We start from the raw sequence: 18618 nt of genomic DNA, 5'->3' as shown, positions 1-18618 counted from the left end.
CAGTAATAGTTGGGTAAACTAATTCAAAACATGGTCTTCTGACACGTGACCTGTAATTGGAAGATACTGTCCATTCATTACCTCCAGATACAGATATGCACTTGCCTTGACTCCCCACAAATTCCCAGAACAGGGATGCCAGACAAGGCCAAGTACAAAGCTAGATGCCCTGGCTCATGTCCTAGGAAATAAGGGATGGGGTCTTATTCAAGTAAAATCAGCAGGACCTGGGTTTCACTCTATCTACCCCTATTTTTGCTCATGTGCCTATGACCTGCCAAGTGCTCATGGTTGCTAAAACAGATCACAACCAATAAAAACTCAAAGTGTGATGCCGCCCTATAAGTGTTGCATTAGCCAATTACCTATTGCTAAGATGATGTCATTCTTACCATTCTCAATTTAGGGGTGGTCCAAGGTGGGGCCATCAGATAGTTATGTCGAATGAAAAGAATAAACCTTATATATTGTATATGTAGACAATTCGCTTAACCAATCCCCCGAACCTGTAGACTTTTGCAACTAAGATTGTGATATTAAGTCTTCTATGATGTGTTTTCCATTTATAATTAATTGCTCTGTATTGAAACCTTTGAGAGCTCTTGAGACTCGTGCGCACACCGCTGTCCCTGCTTCATGTGGATTGTTAATAAAGCGGGCTTTGCCACTTACTTTGACTATTTCCGTTATTTGGGTGTACGATTTCTTGGCCTGGCTGTTCCGCTTGCGCTGGGGCTTCCTGTTGGCCCTTTACACAAATGTGGTTTCACATTGTCAAATTGCTAACAGTACTGCCCTGGCAAAGGCATTTACCACAAGCTGGGGCAAAATAACCAATTGTTTCCCCCTTCAAAGACTACTCTCATGCTTGCCGCACTACCATTAGCCCTGATTTGTTTAGATTTTAAACTGGCAGTGATATCAACACACATCGAAACCAATTGCTATCATTCAGTCAACTATTGTACTATATGTTCCCTTAAAATAAGGAAATTACATCGGCATGTACTTTTTAGGACTCATGTGTGGTGCAGAGGGCTGACGCTGGTGAAAATATAAGTGACACTGCCACAATCCACAGTAAACCAACTGATGTGCTAGAAAATCAAGATAATCTTTGCAAAGCTGGAACTCACAGACTACTTCAGCACTCTGCCGTAGACATACATAACAATGACAGAGTCACGAGAAGCTTACTAAAGACACCTGAACTTCAATTGGATTCTATAATGTGCAAGAAAACAGCTTTTCCTCACAGTGAACTATCTGCTTAAGAAAAGGGGACCAGTTGAGGCTGAAATAACTGATGTCTTAGACACCTCTAGCCTGCTTATGTCTCAATTTAAAGCACGTTTTATTCTCACCACTTTAGTGCAACTATGCGAAATGAAAGTGAGCGAGTCTATGCAGTATATTGTCTGCTTAGAAAAAATCACTAAGATGGTTAAAGATGTTGATAGTGGCACTTTGTATTTAAATAAGTCCTCCATAGAGCAGCAACACGTATCTACACTGAGCACTGTCACAACACTGATAGCCACTCTTATGTGCAGAGCTTGCACTTATTTAAATTCCCACTAGACCTGCAGGGCAAGTCCCTTAGTTTGCATTCTCCACCTAAGAGAAATTCATTTGCCCCATGGTGACCAGTGACAAAATATTTACCATTGCTTTCTGTAAAATGGAGTCTCTCACCAAAAGCACACTTCATAATTCGTGCAATGCTGCCACACAAAAGTCAGCCATGCAGAGTGAAACTTTTATTTGCCACTTACTACAAAGTGTGTTTACAGTAAATGTCAAATAAAAGTTTAAAACATCCCCATACTCACCAGCAAGGTCGAGTACCAAGCAAATGGTAAATCACCCTTCAGAAAATCTCCTCACTAATACAAGTGGGTTAGTAGATTTTGGGAGCTCCCTGTGGCTTATTAATGAAATAGACTTGGACCCTAATCCCTCCTTAGGTCAATCTTTGAAGGATAGCTGCCTGCTGGGCATTCCTCTTGGGTTTTACTCGGAGGAGGGCTTAGCTGAGAACCCAGATGCTGGGGCATGCGCCGAAGCATTTCCCAGTACTGGCCCTAATGAAAAACCTGGAAATCCAACCAATAAGGTTGAACTAAAAAAGGAAAAAAACAAAAAGTTACATAAAAACAATGAAATACAGCAAAATAAACAAGAACAATGCTTGCAAATTCTTGACATGCCTTTTAACTTCATTGTAGTTCAAACAACTGAAGGTAGACACAACATACTCAATGCCACTATTCATAAAAGAAATGGTACAGGCAATTAGAGGAAATGCAATAGTGCCCACATTACAAATCCCCAAGGTGACCCCCGCGGGACAGAACACACCCTTTGAAGGAAAGCCTGTATCTGTAAGGTTACAAGCCCCCTGTCTGTTAAGAAAAAAGACTGGGCCCCTTTAAACCACTGAGGGTAAGCCTCAAAGAATCCCAGAGACCAAGGCTCTGTTACTTTGTTTTCACCAGCAGCTGTGCCAAGGGAAATTAATCTGAAAGCTCACACAAATACATGTTTCAATTTCCCCCTCGGCCGAGGAAAAGATAACTGACACAGGTGAAGTGCATGGAACATCAGCCTCTCACTCCAACAAGTGCTGCGGGAGACGGAAAGCTACAATAATTTCCACGTCCTAAACCAAAGGCTAAGGAAACAAATGTAAGTAACACTTCCTCAGACTCACCAAAGTGTTTGTGCAGGAGGAAAACACAAGCTGAACATACAGAGGCACACAGAGAGCAGCAAGCAGCCTCAGATGAGACCTCACGGGAGGAGGGTATAAGCACCCAGGCAGCAGGGGCCAGTATGAAATCCAAAATGGCTGGTGACCCTTATACAGTTTTAGGCTCGGCAGCTGAGAGTAGGGTATCACCCTGGAGCCGGGTATCGCCCTGGAGCCCACCCAAAGGAACGAGCAATCACTAGATAAAAGGCAGCCAGCCTCAGCAGCCTTTGTCCGTCCTGGGAAGAGCTTTGTGGAGGAAGGAAAATCCTGGGAGACTTCAAGCAGGAAGACTTGGCTAGAAAAGGAAGACAGACCTGGGCAGAGCTGGCAAACAGCTAACATTACATCCTGGGAAATCTGAACTAGATTGGGTCTTAAAGAAGAGAGAGCAATGTCAAAGTACTGCAAGGAGGAACACCTGCTAAGTGGTATGTTGGGAGAAGCAGGGAGTAGTATAGAGTGGGTCAGTTAGAAGGAGTGGTACAGAGTAAAGAGGCTACCAGCTTGGTGAGGGATACAAGGGGTATTATTTGGGATGTAGAAGGGAATGAGGAACAGTAGCAAGCTGTGGAAGAGTTTGAGAGAGAGATTGTCTGGGACGAAAGACATAAGGGTGCCACCTTGGAGTAGGAAGCATGGGCTCGACAATAGAAAGAAGGAACTATGAAGAGAGTATTTGAGACAAAGAGGATAGTAGATATCAGCAAAGGAATGAGATGGAAACCAAGGACGTAAAGGAGAGGAAAATACCAGCAATACCAAAACAGCGCCTATGGGTCAGATGAGGAAAAGAAGGAAAGCAGGTGGAAGGGAGGCAGGCTGTTAAAGCTCTGCAGAAAACACCAGCAATATCGCTTTCTGTACCACGACCCTGACACCGGTAGTGGCGGCTCAAAGAATGATCCTGACACAGAAAACTACACCTCCCAGTAGGTCATGTGGCGGTGATGTAATCACACCTGCTGCGCCACAGCCGACATGAAAATATATTCCACATGAGCAGTCTCTCCGGTGCATCTCAACTGGCCATCTGGAGAAAGGGCAGTGTCTCTTTCGTGCTTTTGGATCTACCGTTTTGCCTTGTACTCGGCTTTGTGTTTCCCTGAGCTTTGCTTCAGATCTGCTTTTTTCTTCAATGTCGCTTCTGGAGGTAATTCGTTTTTCTCTTGGACCCGGCTCTCTTTTTTGGACTACTTTTGAATTATCCGCTATAACTACAACTTTGAAGGCTGGTTTATGTTTTTTTGTTTCTCCTGGATTTTAAGGAGTCAAGTAATCCTCATCATCTACTCGTTTTTCACCGACATTTGTACAATTCGCTGAGTGAGTTCTTTTCTACAAAGATTACATGCATCCGCAATTTCATTGCCTCTAGTGCCCTGGGTTGGCCTTGCACCATGGCGGCTGACCTGCCCACCTCTGATCCCCCTCTCTGGTCCCATTTCCCTGACTTTTCTGCAGAAGATGTGTCTAGGGCAGCAACTTCCCCGAAGTCTGCAGCCCCTTCTGACTTTGTGCCCTATACTGGCTCCTAGTGTCAAAAAGGATTGAGTTTAAATCCTTGTGCATGGTGCACAAAGCATATTATCATAAAGGGGCGGATTACTTGCAGGACAAATTCAAGCCCTATGTGCCAGGGCGCACTCTTCGATCAGTTGATACTCTGTCCATTTCTAGGTTTTTTTCGTCTGAGAATTGGGGGGTTTGCTTTCTCCGTCTTGGCGGAAAAACTCTGGAATGGTTGAGAACCATCTGACCTTTTGTCATCTTCTAAAAACCTGGCTTTTCTAGGCCCCCCCGGTGGTCTTGATGCTTTGTGTTTCCTCGCGCCATTATGGGCGACCCTGCACGCTATAAATGCTTTTAACATAACATAACAAGGAGGATTTTGGAGTTCTTGATACTGTGTCTTGAATATTATGCCTATTACAGTTGGGAGAAGATTGGACCATTGTATACTATCCCTAATACATTAGGGAGAGGACTGGCCCTTTGACATTGGTTCTTTTGGGAAACTCTGCTTTAGGAAGTGTTCTCCTGTTTTTAAGTTCTGTAGTCTGTCCTCTCTATCTTTTGATTTTTTCCAGAACTCCGGTAAGATGAAAATCCAAAGAATGGAGGACTGGTGCATGTCCTTAGAGGTCGGACCTGGCGGGCTGAAGGCACCCGCGAGCACAGCATGTCGGATTCTCCGCCACCGTTACAAACAGTGCAGGTGCATCCGACCTCCCCATTCCCATTCAGCCCTATGGGGGCGAATGGGAATGGGCAGCATATTTTTTCCGGCGCCCACGAATGGGCAATTACCGGGTCTGGCGGGGCCAGACTGCCCCGGTAAATGCCCATTCGCCGGCACCGGAACATAGTGCAAGTTTGGCTGCAGCCTGCCGGTTTTACCAGCAGGCTGCAGCCAGGCAACCATCAAACTTGTAATGAGTTCCTTACCAGTTTTACCTTTTTTAGAACTTTTATTTTTGCCATTTTTCAACAACAACATAGCAACAAGAAAACTACAATGAAAATTCCCCCCCTCCCTTATTCCCCCCGCCCACCTTTGGAAATTCTGCTCCCCCACCTTGGTTCAGAAACCAGTTCAACTAATTCATCTTGCACCCTGTTCTGTAACCAGGGACGCATCAGGACGTCCTCGTTGCTGCCCTTCCCCGTCGTGCCCAGTCTTTAGCTCGGATGAGACAGCAAGTAGTTTACATAAGGGCTTCAGATATCTGGTGGTCTAGTGTGCAGGGGGAGTGTTCTGATAAAGTTAGTCTCAATGTCATGACAATAGATCACATCTTGCATCCACATTCTCTTGATTGAAGGCGGGCCCCTGCCCCAGGTCATAGCTATTCGCCTCCTTGCCAGCACCAGCAGCAGACCGATCAGTTTCCCTACTGCTGGCTGTATTTCACGTGTGCATCCCAGCAGCGCCACCGTGAGGCACTTTTGGATCTGTTCTCCTGCAATTGCGGACAATGTAGACAATATTTCTCCCCAGAAACTGCTAACTGGTGGGCATTCCCAGGCTTTGTGAAGGAAGTCCGCAGGAGTAGCTCTGCATCTGTCGCATGGTGAGGAAACAGTAGTTCGGTGAAGTTTGCTGGGGGTGAGGTACGTCTGATGCAGGAAGTGAAAGTATATAAGTTTGAACCTCGAGTTTAGAGCCACCTTTTGGGTTTGTTTCTGTACGTATGACCAATCTTCGTCACTTATAGGACCAGCCAGTGATCTCTCCCACCTCGCCTTAGGGGCTGGCGACTGGGGGGTTACAGCCAGTAGTTCCTTGTAGACGCGCAAAACTAATTTGCCCTCTCCCTGAGCTAGGATCATCTCATGTAGAAGCTGCCACGTGGGTGGTCGTGCTGGAAAGGTGGAGAACAAAGTTTTTAAAGTGTTACACCTCGGTGTCCACAGCACCGTCTGTTTCGTTGTACGCCTAATGCCACCTTCGCATCCCATGCTACTAGGTTTAGTGCTAAACCCCTGTGCACCCCAATCTGTAAACACAGGAAGGTTATAACCCTCCGTAAGGGTCTGCGGCGTTTCCATTCTCCCTTCTATTGACAATGGCAGTTGCCATGGAAGTTGGCTGCCTTGAACTACACTACCCAGAAAACCGGGGTCCATCCAGTAGTTTGCCTGGAGCCTCGCTTTCATGTGGTGCCGCCTTCTCATTGATTTAATCCCCGGCGGTATTCAAGACGCTGCTTCTGTTTATAGTTAGCCAGTATCTGTGAAGTTACGTCTTCAGTGTCAACCCTATTTGATTACGTTTTTGGTCTTTTGACTCAGAATTCCTATTGGACTGCTTTGGATCATCATGCTTGACTAATTGCCTGCCTGTGTACCGAACCCCTTGCATTCCCAAACGGACTCCTCCTGCTTCGTTCTGCTATTGTCCCTGCCCGCCTGTGTGCCGAAACATTCGCCTGCCTCCAGGACATTCTTGACAGCGTTCTGTCATTTTCCATGTTCTCCCCGGCTGTCAGAGGTTTGCCTGCCAAATGGATACCTCTGAGAACGCCCTGCTTCAGCTGCCACTAGTCCGGGTACCAGATTGTTGCTTCTACCAACAGACTGCCTCTCTGCTGACTATTCTGTTATCATCTGTTACTGGACCCTACTGCTTGCTCCCACGTTCTGGAACATTCATTCCTTGCTTTCCACACTGGTAAGCCCACCTCCTTATTCAAAGTGTTATTTGCTATTGGGATTTCATAAGTGCATAACGGGACGCTCTGCTGCTGTGCACCATCCCGAAACTAGTGCGACCCTCGTGCCACCCGGGTTTAGATACCCTACTAACACTGCTAACTTTCCCCTTTCTTTATTTTACATCTTACGTTGTGTCCTGGACTTACCCAAGCCTTCTGTTTTGTACTACCTGGTAAAGACTAGTGTCTACCCCTACAGTATATATATATCAGTTCCCTCCTAGTTAGACCAGTCCCTAACTTCCTTTCACTCTTTAGGTGGTTCCAGCCTCTTACATTGTGATATAGGAGAACCGCTCAGGTATCCATTAGAGAGTGGGGTCTTCAGAGGGGGGAAATGGGGCCCTTCCTGTCTACATACTCACCTCTTGTTTTTTCCTTTACAGCTGGGTCCATGGCGGTGCATTCTCCCTGCTATTTTGTGTGATCGGTCTCCTTGTCTGACACATTCCACAGTAAGGGGTCATATCATCTTAAAGAGCTATTTTCCCTCATAGAGAGGAGGCTCGGGTGGAGGCTCCAACCCAAGCTCTTCAAGCAACTAGTTCTATAGTACACGAAGATATCCAGTGATGTGACAGGGCTGCGTTCCTTGACTTGTCTGAGTGACATGAAGGTATCCTCAACGAACCAGTCGTCAATCGTGGTGATTCGCAGCTTGTCCACAAGTTGAAGGTAGATCCTTTCCGTTGTGAGTGGCTGAATTTCACTGGAAGAAGAGGGGAGTACCTGTGGACCACTCAACATTTGTGCGCGATCCTCCTCCAGATTTTGTACGTCGTTAGCACAACGTTCATAGTCTTTGGCGGGACTGATAGGTCTCCTGCAATTACTGCCCTCAGGAGATTAGGTGTGGCTAAGGCCCTCTCCACCTGGACGTGCGATCGAATTGATTGAATCCCGAACCAGTGGCTCAGGAAATGTGCCTGAGCCGCCCAGTAATAGGGCTCCAAGTCAGTGAGTGCGAGGCCTTCTTTTGCTATGGGTTGGATAAGGCTGGAGTATGCTACCCTCGCTGGCTTGCCTGCCCAGATCAGTTACAGAATGAGACTGCGCAGTTGTCTGAAGAAGCACTTTGGCAACAGTAGAGGGAGATTGACAAATAGATAAAGTAGTTTGGGAAGTATCACCATTTTAACAACCGAGGCTCTGCCCCAGAGTTTTTGGGGTATACTTTTCCAACAGGTTACTTTCTCTGTAAGTGCTGCCATGGTTTTCCCATAGTTATCGCGGAAGAGTTTGTCATGGTGTCTGGACAGCATAATTCCCAGGTAACGTATGTTGGTTGTTTCCCATCGGAAGTGGAAGTCGTTTTCAAATTCTGGGGTATTTGCCGATAGCGGGAATATTATTGATTTGCTGTTGTTTATTTTCAGCCCTGAGAATGTGCCGAATCTTATCACTTCTCCCATGACTGCATTCAAATTCACTGCCGGGTCCCTAAGCAGCAGCGCTACATCGTCAGCGTAGAGAGAGAGGATTAGTCTGTGTGGTCCCAACGAGATGCCCCTATCGATGCACTTGCTCCGGAGGTTTGCAGCTAGCGGTTCCATTGCGAGGGTGAACAGTAGGGCCGACAGGGGACACCCCTGCCTGGTCCCCCTTCTCAGCTCTATAGGTTCCGATTTCGTTGTCCCAAGGGTGATGGTGGTTTGCGGACTCTTGTATAGAAGTGAGACCAGCTTGAGAAAATAGGTTCCCAGGCCCATTTTCAGGAGTTCGCCAAAGAGATAGTGGCACTCTACGGAATCAAATGCCTTCTCCGTGTCGAGAAAGACTGCTGCCGCCTGCACCGATGGATTTAGTGCTTCAATGACACTGAATAGTCTCCAGATGCCAAAAGTTGTGTTCCGGCCTGGTACAAAGCTGGCCTGATCTGCCAGCACCAGCCCCGGGCATCAAGGGGAGGAGCCTTTTGGTTAGTATCTTGGCCAGGATCTTATTGTCCAGGTTTATCAGTGAGATCGGCCTGTACGAGGCACAATATTCTGGTGGTTTCCCGGGTTTGTGCAGCAGTATCAGATTAGCTTCTCTCATTGTAGGGGTAAGTGTCCTGTTGTGACGGCTTCATCAAAGACACCCAGAAGGAGCGGGCGAGGGAGGTTCCCATTGCCTTATAGAATTCCCCGGTCAGGCTGTCCGGGCCAGGCGCTTTGGAACCCGGAAGTTCCTTTATGGCCACCAGAATTTCTTCGGTCGTAATTTGTTTGTTTAGGTGGTCTCTCATTTCATCTGATAGCCAGAAAAGTTTGGTGTCGTCCAGATACTCTTGGAAAGCAACTGTCACCTGTGCCTCTTGAACTATATATTTCCTGATAGAAGTGCCGGAAGGCCTCCACGATTTCGTGTTCTGTATATACAACTTTCCCTCGATGATCGTGGATACATTCGATCGCTGGAGGTTTCCCATCCGCAGCCAGCATCCTAGCCAAGAGGGCTCCTGGTTTTTGGATTTCACCATATTGGCGCGTTTGATGGCCTCTTGCTAGATATCGGCTCTCACAATCCGCGTTTCTCCTGAAGGCCTGTAGCTCTTCCTTTAGCTGGGCCAGGACGGACTGGTCTCCTGTTTCCCCATATGTAGTTTCTAGGTCTTTCATCTGGGATTCATTTTTATGAAGGTCATTCCTAATCGTCTTTAGAACGGCGTGTTCCTTAGCGATGCAGATGCCTCTTGTGTAGCACTTCAGCGTTTCCCACAGCGTACTGCATGACGGGCCGATTCTTGGTTGATTGTCAAGAAGGAATTGATTTCCTCTCGGAGCTCCCGGGCGAAAACCGTATCTTGGAGGGCACCTGCTCTAAACCTCCATGGTCTTCTGTTTCTGGAGTGGCTTCTAGCATGACGGGGGAGTGGTCAGAGATGGTGCGGGGTAGAATCAAACAGTCGCCCCATTGTAGCATGCCTGTTCTGGATACTAACAGGTAGTCCAACCGTGAGTCTGTCCCATGTACCTACGAGTGAAACGTGTGTTCACAGGAAGTGTGATGTGTTCGCCTCCAAATATCTATCAGGTCGAATGTGTTACAGATTTCTTGGATTTGGGCGCTCGCTTTAAAGGGCGTGCCAACATTTGCTCCGGATCTGTCTAGTCTAGGGTCTAGCACTGTATATAAGTCACCTCCCAAAATAATTATTGCATTGACAACATTTGCTAGATGTTGCATTATCCAGTCAAAGGGGTTAGCCGTGTCGACGTTAGGGCCATAAGAGTTCACTAGAGCCACGCGGACGCCCGCCAGAATGCCGTGCACCAGCAAAGCCCTTCCTTCAGCGTCTCGTGAGAACTTAAGGAGCCTAAAGTTTAGGTTTTTATGGATCAGCACTGCCACCCCTCTGGCGTATGATGAAAACGACGAGTAGTATCGGTGACATCCCCCTAAAGGTGCCCATTTGTTTTTCAGTGGTTCGGGTGAGGTGGGTTTCTTGGATAAATGGGATGTCCACATTGTGTCATTTCAGGTAGAATGAGACCACCCTCGCCTTTGCTGGAATGTTAGCACTGCTGACATTCCTCGTAATCAACTTGAATGGGCATCAGTGGCGTCATGACTTAACAAGAACTTGAGGAGCGGTGACTGTGCTTTGGTGGCGAGAGGTTCTGTCCTGGTAATATTTTGTGATCGTCTGTGTGGGGGTGGGTTGTAAACAAGTCCACAACCTTCACAACAACCCCAACTTGAGTCCTGATCCCTTCCATCCCCTCCCCTATGGGCAACCCCCAAACCGCCCAATAAACCCCTGCCCCCTTCAACCTAACCATTAACTCGTGCTCTGCTCGGGGCGTTAATGTCTCCAAGAATCGCTGGCCCTGGTGTGTGTCCAAAAAGATGTGTGCTTGTGTGATCATCTGCAAAGTTTGGCTGGATGCTTGTCCCTTTCGCTTGCATTGCCTCATGGGGGATTTCTCCTGCTTCTTTCTCTCTTTTGCGGTTTTGGATTCTCACGCTGCGGGCAACAGCCAATGTTGTCGAGGAAAGAGCTGGCTTCCTCGGGGGAGGAGAAAAACTGCGTCTTTTCAGCGTGGAGTACACGTAGCTTGGCCGGAAACAGCATTGAATATTTTATATGGCCTTCTCGTAGACGACGCTTCACCCCTGCGAAGGCTCTGCGTGCGGCCTGCACCGTCGATGAAAAGTCTGTGAAAATCTGGATCTTGTCTCCGTGGTACTGAAGGTCGCCCTTCTCTCTGGCCAATCGAAGTATAGTGTTGCAGTCTCGGAAGTTCATAAGCTTAGCAATAATAGGCACTGCTCCCGGTACAGGGTGGGTAGCAGGTATTCTGTGCGCCCTTTCCACGACGAATAGAGGGGAGAATGCAGCCTCACCGAATAGATCTTTACACAACTGTTCCACAAAGTCTTCCATCTTTGACGGGGTGTGTCGTTCTCTTACTCCAACCAATCTAATGTTGCTCCGGCGACTGCGCCCCTCTAAGTCCTCGTTTTTAGCAGCCACCTCTTTCATCTGGCGCTCCAGAGCCATACCTCTGAGCGCCAGGGATGAGGCGCCATCGTCCAAGTCGGAGATTCTCTGCTCAGCGGAATTTATTCTTTCGCCATGTTTATCGATGCGATGCTGTAGAAGGTCCACTTTGGTGGAGAGGGCATCCATTTTGGAGTCAAGACCGTCTATACCTGCTTTCAGGTCGAGCAGGATCTCTTTTATATCGGAGGTAGTAAAGAGTCCCGGGTCTTCGTTGTGTTCCATGGTTGATGCCTGGGCAGGCGCCTGGTTTAAAAGTCTGGGATTCTTCACAGTGGCCCCTGCTTCGAAGGTTAACTTCCGCTGAGATTTATCGGTTTTACCCATGCTGTAATCCCTGACTCCGAGGTGGTTCCGAAAGGGCGGCCCGAAGACCAGGGGAGCACTTGGGCAGTGTGTATATAGCTGCCCATCAGCGTTCCGTGTGTTTAGCTGTGGCAAAAGTCCATAGAGACACTCCGTCTCCCTCTGCGTTGGCACATAGAATTTGGTGGGGTCCACAGGGGGATTACAGACAAAGGATTATACTCCTAAACTCGATGTAGTTGCTGTTGCTAGAGTTTGGCCACTCTGCTGCTGTGCTGATTCGCGCCACCACTGGGTGCAGACAGGTGTAGCGCGGGCCAGTGCCCGCTTGGAGAATTCCGATGGTTATGGTAGCCCAGGCGGGCGAGGGGGAGGCACTCTGCAAGGCTTACTGGTGATGGGCAGCGTTGGCAGGTGAGGAGGGGTTCCGCTCTATTTTTCCTGGGGGCACACTGCAGTTCTGTGAGATTGTCCCTCTCAAGGGCAGTTCTTCTGCGTTTCCAACACTGCATTTCGGCTGAATCACGAGGGGCTCCTCCAGCACCCCAGCGGTCCACAAGGGGATTCCGTTGCCACGCTGCTGTAGTGGCGTTTCACTACGTTTCGGATTTTGGGGCCAATGACACGGCAGCTTCCCCTCGGTGTCTTGGGTGAGACTTGGATGAGGGGATGAGGGGGCCCGCCCCACCAGCCTGGGCCGAGGGCAGGGGGGGGACCGTCACACCACACCTGCCGAGGTAGGACACCCCACTTACCCGCTGTAGAGATGGGGCTGGACCGCAGCTTCCAGCTCCCGCGGCTGCTGATCCTCGCCGGCACTCTGCCCGGTTCCGCTCCAGGGCGGCACGAGCCGATGGCGGCCCCCCCAACAACAGCGCTCCAGCACTGCTGGGAGCGACGGGGCCCCCTCAGCCCAATGCCGCGCACTAGAGCGCTCCCACCTCCTCTGGCGCTCAGGCTGCCACCGCCAGAGAACCCCGGCCCTGGTGCACAGAGACGGGCTCCCGACTGCGTCCGCCTCAGCCGCTTCCGCCGCTCCGGGGCACCCCAGCCTCTCTTGGTCCTCCGGTACGTCTGCTGGCAATCCTCACCTCTACTTCGGCGGCTTCACGCAGCCACCTATACAGACGGGGCAGGGCGCTCAATGTTCAGCCAGCAGTTCCAGATGGGCCCGACTCGATGTCCTGGTGCTGCGGCCTCACCAGGCTATTGTTGGGCTGCAGCTTCTTATCTCCACCCGCAACGCTTAATATTGCGAGCAGCGGGTTTTCAACTGTTAGATGGATCTCGGGAGGCACGTCCGTGTGCACACAAACGCTGCTTTTTCAGGATATTTCAGGGCTCAGTACGGAGCTCGCTAGTGAGCTGCCTTCTTGGATGGCTCTCTAGCGCCCTCCTGTACCAGTTTTACTTGATCGAGGATGCGTTGTTGGTGTTATAGTGTTTCCTCAACAAAACCATCATGAATACGTTCAAACCAATTATTGTCAATAACAATAGAAGATTCAACCACAGTCCACTTTAACTCCTGTAAGACTGCAAACAATTCTTTTGGTCTTGATTTCCCAGTTTCTATCCTGGCATTAAGATTGGTTTCTTTGGCTTTGAACACTGTGATATTAAAAAACATAGCCGCATGTTTATAAGCATCAAGAGTGACATTGGATGGATGTTTTCGCCAAAATAGACAAACCTGTTACAAACCCAGGCTTACATTGGCTTGCATAGTTCAAAATAACCTACAGAGAGTGTCAGTTATGGTGGAACTAAATGACTACAATTAATGTTTAGTCTCCAAGTATTCAACTGGACCTCTTTGACCAAAATAAAATGGCCCCACGCTAGCATGTTGGACCTGCAATTCGGACATTGCCCTAATGCGCTATTAGCCAGTTTGAACCTGGCTGTAGACCACAATATCAAAGTCATAGGAGCATATAATTGATAAATTAATGATTTATGATCACAGGCCCTAGTCAGAGACAAAAGGCATCAGTGATTCCAGAAACATAAGTGTATCCATAAACATACTTATGATCCCAACGTCGTGCATGCCAGAAAGAAGAGGCGACCGCAACTACGCAAAATAATGTCAATAGCAAAGCACGATAACAAATATTCTGACTATATGTGAATGGCGATAAGCCTCAGTTGTCTTTGGTCAACTGTACAGCTGTAAGTGACTAGGAATAGAGCATCACAAACCTTTATGGTCCAAGGGGGCTGATTGGTGACACATTTAGCTGTGGTACAAAGACTTGGTTTATGGTTATACCTTGAATGAATTAAGTGCGATTACTGGACTCATGAAAAAAGCACCTGAGCACTGGGGCCTGATACTTCAGCAAGTAATTGTCGCTGTGAACAAAACAGTTTCCATTCCGAATAGCTTGAAGCAAAACATTGTCACCCCCATCTACAAAGAGAACAGTTGTTCCTTGGGTGAGAATTAATGGCTACTGGCCATGATTGATGTCTCTTCTAACATACTGCCAATTAACAAGACAGATTTCAGAGCTGGCTGTTCTGCTGCGTCAGATATAATACATTTGGCGCAAATTACTAAAGAGACAAAATTGTTTTAAAAAGCCGGTTTATGCTGGGTTTGTCAACTGTTCCATGGCCTTTGATTAGGATAAATTATGGAGCAAGCAACTGAAATGGGGAATGCTGCATGGTATACTAAAAATGAAAGGGGCTCTTTACAAAGATACCAATGACAAGGTGAGACTGAAATCAAATGGCGCACACTTACTAAGAACATCCTGGCGTTGAATGGACTAAATGCAGGGCTGTGTTAGCACCAGTACTTCAGGAAATCCATATTTGTTTAGCTGATCTGAATGAATCTTAACACTGCTAACTTTCCACCACGACTAGGCCAAAGAAACAAAATTGCAATGAATTGAGTATGTGGACAACATACTCCTATTGACTCACACTGTAATGGGACTACAGAGACTACTTACTAATATACAAAGATGTTCTGTAGAGCACGGTGTAACAGTGGTGAAAAGTCAAAAATAATGTTGAGAAGTGCTGGGGCTAGGAAACACAAATTGTATATTAATGCCAGTCCCATAGAGACGTACATATTTATGAATACCTAGGAATGATGTTAAATCAACGCCTGAATTGGGTTTGTTAAAAGTATGTAATTGAGAAGCGACTCAGTACATACTAGCTTCATATTGTTTTGACGTTGCTCCTTGTGGATACAGCTTGAGACTGTTATTACAACCGTACAAACTAAAGATTGTACCAAATGTACTATATGGATCCAGCGTGTGGGCTCTCAAGAGTAGCTTTGATACGTAAAAAGTGAGTGGAGGTGCTGAAATTCAATAATAAACCTAACCCAATCCCTATGGAATTCGTTTGCCATGATTTTGGGCTAACATCAGCCAGAACTCTCACCAAGCAAGGTGCTTTATGCTATATGTCAAAATAATGCTGCTGGCTCATACTCTTAACCCTGTAATATGAGAGCCGCTGCCCAATACTTGACTTGACAGAAGCTGTCTTAATCTACTGAATGAATTAGAAATGACCGCATCTTTATATGGGTAAAAGCAAAGATTACATCTAATTTCAGTATGCTATTATCTTTTATCATCAGCTTGAAAATTAAGATTATTTAGTAACTGAAGCAAAGAAATACATATTTTCCTGAACTAGGAACACTCCCATCGTATGTGAAATACTTTCCTTGGATGAGTAAAATATGTGACTGTATATATATGGATGTGTGATTCAATGGTTTAGCAACCCTGGAGGTAACTGGCTTCTCTTGGGAAAATCTGCATTCACTAAGAACCTGTAGATTTTGTGGAGATGTAAATAGTTGTGAAAGTTTCAAAGATCTGTTGTTATTGTGTGATGCTTTCGAACCTACTCAACGTACCAATCTACACTTTATGTATGGCAAAAGTATTGTTACGCTCACCAGGTATCCACGGGGACGCCACCCAGCCTTTGGGACTCTGGTATCCTTCTCTGCGGTTTCCAGGTGTGACCAGCGGGGAAGTTCTGCCTGGCATACAGGTGGGCAATGTTCAAGACTGGGCAACTGGGGTAAGCAACCCCCCACCACCCCGTATGCCCGCAGCCCCTCTGGACCTCTCCTCACCTTGTTGTTAATTCAGGTGTGCTCTCCGTCCTGCCTTCTTGGCAGGGGCGCATTGTCCTTTGTGGGCGAATGCGATCTAGTTACTTCACTGATGCCGGCCTGTTTTGAGTCTTTCAGGTAGGTCTTATTTCTGTTGTATATTGTTGTTATTCTTGCATGCCTTTCTTGGTTTAAATAATGTCTTTTTCTCTTCCTTAGGTGCGCGGAAGTCCAATGTGATGCATTGGCTGAATTTGGTCTTGCCGGTAAATGATGGCGTATTAAGAGCGCCTTGATGCAGTAAGTAGGCGCTATGCGCAGCGCTATGATGCCTTGCCTTTGCTAACCTGTTGTCTTTTCTTTCCCATAGATTGCGGTGCTCACCCGGTGTATGAAATCCCGAGGCGATGCTGGTCGAGGGGCGACTTGCGAGGTAAGCTTTTCGGCACAATTCGTTATGTTGTAAAAGTGTCTAATGTCTTGTTTCTTCCTTTTTTGCAGATCCGCCGGTCCGGGAGAAGCGCTGATCCTAGGATGCTGTTCGCAGGAGCTGTGGGCTGCTAACGATGAAATTACAGGTAAGCTGCTGCTGTTAACGATGTCCTTTTGTCTCTTTACAGATGCTGTTCTTCCGAGGTTCGCGGATACAGCTGAACACAATGAGCGTCACGTTGCAGGATTGCAAAGTAACGCGAAGCATGTTATCCAAGTCGGGTGTGGTTTAAATAGCTTCAAGAAAGTAGTCCAGGTAAAGTAGTTCCTAGGCTACCACACCCAAAACACTATACCGCATAGCTTGGTTCCAAGGAGCCAAGCTATGTGGATGCCTCAATGTTGGCTGGCACTTGAAATAAAGTAGTTCCCTAAACACAAGTCTTTATTAAGTATGAGCCTGGTGCCAAAGGCGCCAGGACTGGCCCCAAGAGGAACTGGGCAAAGAATGCCTAAATTTGTTGGAGACCCGAGCCAAGACCCTCCTGGCCCATGGACTTGCCAGGGGGGGTTTCTGGATGTGGGTCGTGACAGCACTCCCCCCAAGGCCCCTCTCAAGGTGTTCCTTCTGTCCAGCCCAGGTTTAGTTGGAAAGTTATGATGATATTTTTTGATCGGACATGGTGCATGAATGTTTTCACAGGGTTCCCAGGATCTATCTTGGGGTCCAAATCCTTTCCAATCAACTAGATAGTATAGCTTGCCTCTTGAATACTTGGAATCCAGGATGCCTCTGACTTCGAATTCTGGTTCTCCGTCAATAAGTATGGGATTTGGTGGTGTCCCAATCCGTGTACCAGGCTGCAGGGGAGTTGCTAGGTCTGGAAAAGACCCGGGGCTAAGCTGATGTCGGAACTGTTGGGACTGGGGGCTAGCCAGTCTTTTGGCTGTAGCTCCTGAGATTCTATCCGGGGCTACAACCAAAAGATCAGGGGCTATAGCCCCCTTAGCCCCCCCCTAGCAACGCCCCTGCCAGGCTGCATTGGTTTTAAAAGGGACACATGAAATACCGGATGGATTTGTAGGTTAGGTGGTAAATCTAGTTTGACGGCCGCTGGATTAATAATTGCCTTGATGGTGCAAGGCCCTAAGTACCTGGGTTGAAAGGTCCGGGTTCCCTTGATGGGTACAAATCTGGCGGCCAGCCAAACCTTGTCTCGTACAAGATAGTCAGGGGCTTTTTTCCGGTGTTGGTCGGCAAATTGCTTTTGCTTCTCTTTGCCGAGAATAAGATGTTCTTTGGCCTTTTTGAAAGCTTGAGTGATGTTGGTGTGAAGGGTTTTTACTGCTGGCATTTCCAAACTCGTTGGGAGATCCAGTTCTGAGGTACGTGGGTGTCTACCATAAAGGGTATAAAAGGGTGTTTGTCTGGTACTGGAATGAAAGATATGCGTGCTCGGCTATCCATAGTAAGTCTTTCCAGTCTCTTAGTTCATGGTGCAACATGCACCATAGGTATTGCTCAAGGGTCTGATTGGTCCTCTTGGTCTGACCGTCCGTTTGGGGATGATGGCTAGTGGATAGTCGGACGTCAATTTGCGCCACTGCACAACACTTTCTCCAGAAGTTGGAGACAAACTGGCTACCTCGATCAGAGATCAGGACTGATGGGAAGCCATGTAGTTTAACAATACCATCCAGGAACACTTTGGCTAAAGTGGATGCGTCAGGCAGGCCTTTGAGCGGAATAAAGTGTGCCATCTTTGAGAATAAGTCCACGACTACAAGAATGGTGTTAAACCCTTGACTGGGAGGTAGGTCAGTGATGAAGTCGAGGGAAAGAGTGTGCCATGGAGTGGGAGGAATGTCCAAAGGTTGCAGAAGACCGGATGGTTTTTGTTTTTGCGACTTATTTTGTGCGCAGACTCCGCAGGATTGAATATATTGGATGACATCTTTACGCCAGGCAGGCCACCAGAAGTTCTGTTTTACCTTGGCTATAGTCTTGGTGATTCCAAGGTACCCTTCGATCAGAGAATCGTGATAACTGAAATGATTTGTTGTTGTAAGTCCTTGGTGGGTACGTACAGATGATCCTTAAAAAAGGGTAAGTGGTCTTTAATGGAATATTGTTCCCCCTGCGCTTGCCATGCAAGGAAAGTATCTGGATTCATGGTTTGTTGAATCTTGTTTCTCAGTTCTACTTGGGTTAAGGCCGTAGTGAGGCCCAAGAGTTTGTCTTCCGGTATGATGGGGACTGGGTCTGGGGTCGTATATACTATATCATCAGTGCCTGTACGAGAGAGTGCGTCAGCTT

Source organism: Ambystoma mexicanum, chromosome 10, assembly GCF_040938575.1.
Source record: "Ambystoma mexicanum isolate Mex_15411 chromosome 10, UKY_AmexF1_1, whole genome shotgun sequence".
Lineage (NCBI taxonomy): Eukaryota > Metazoa > Chordata > Amphibia > Caudata > Ambystomatidae > Ambystoma > Ambystoma mexicanum.
Note: the sequence above shows the minus strand (reverse complement) of the source record.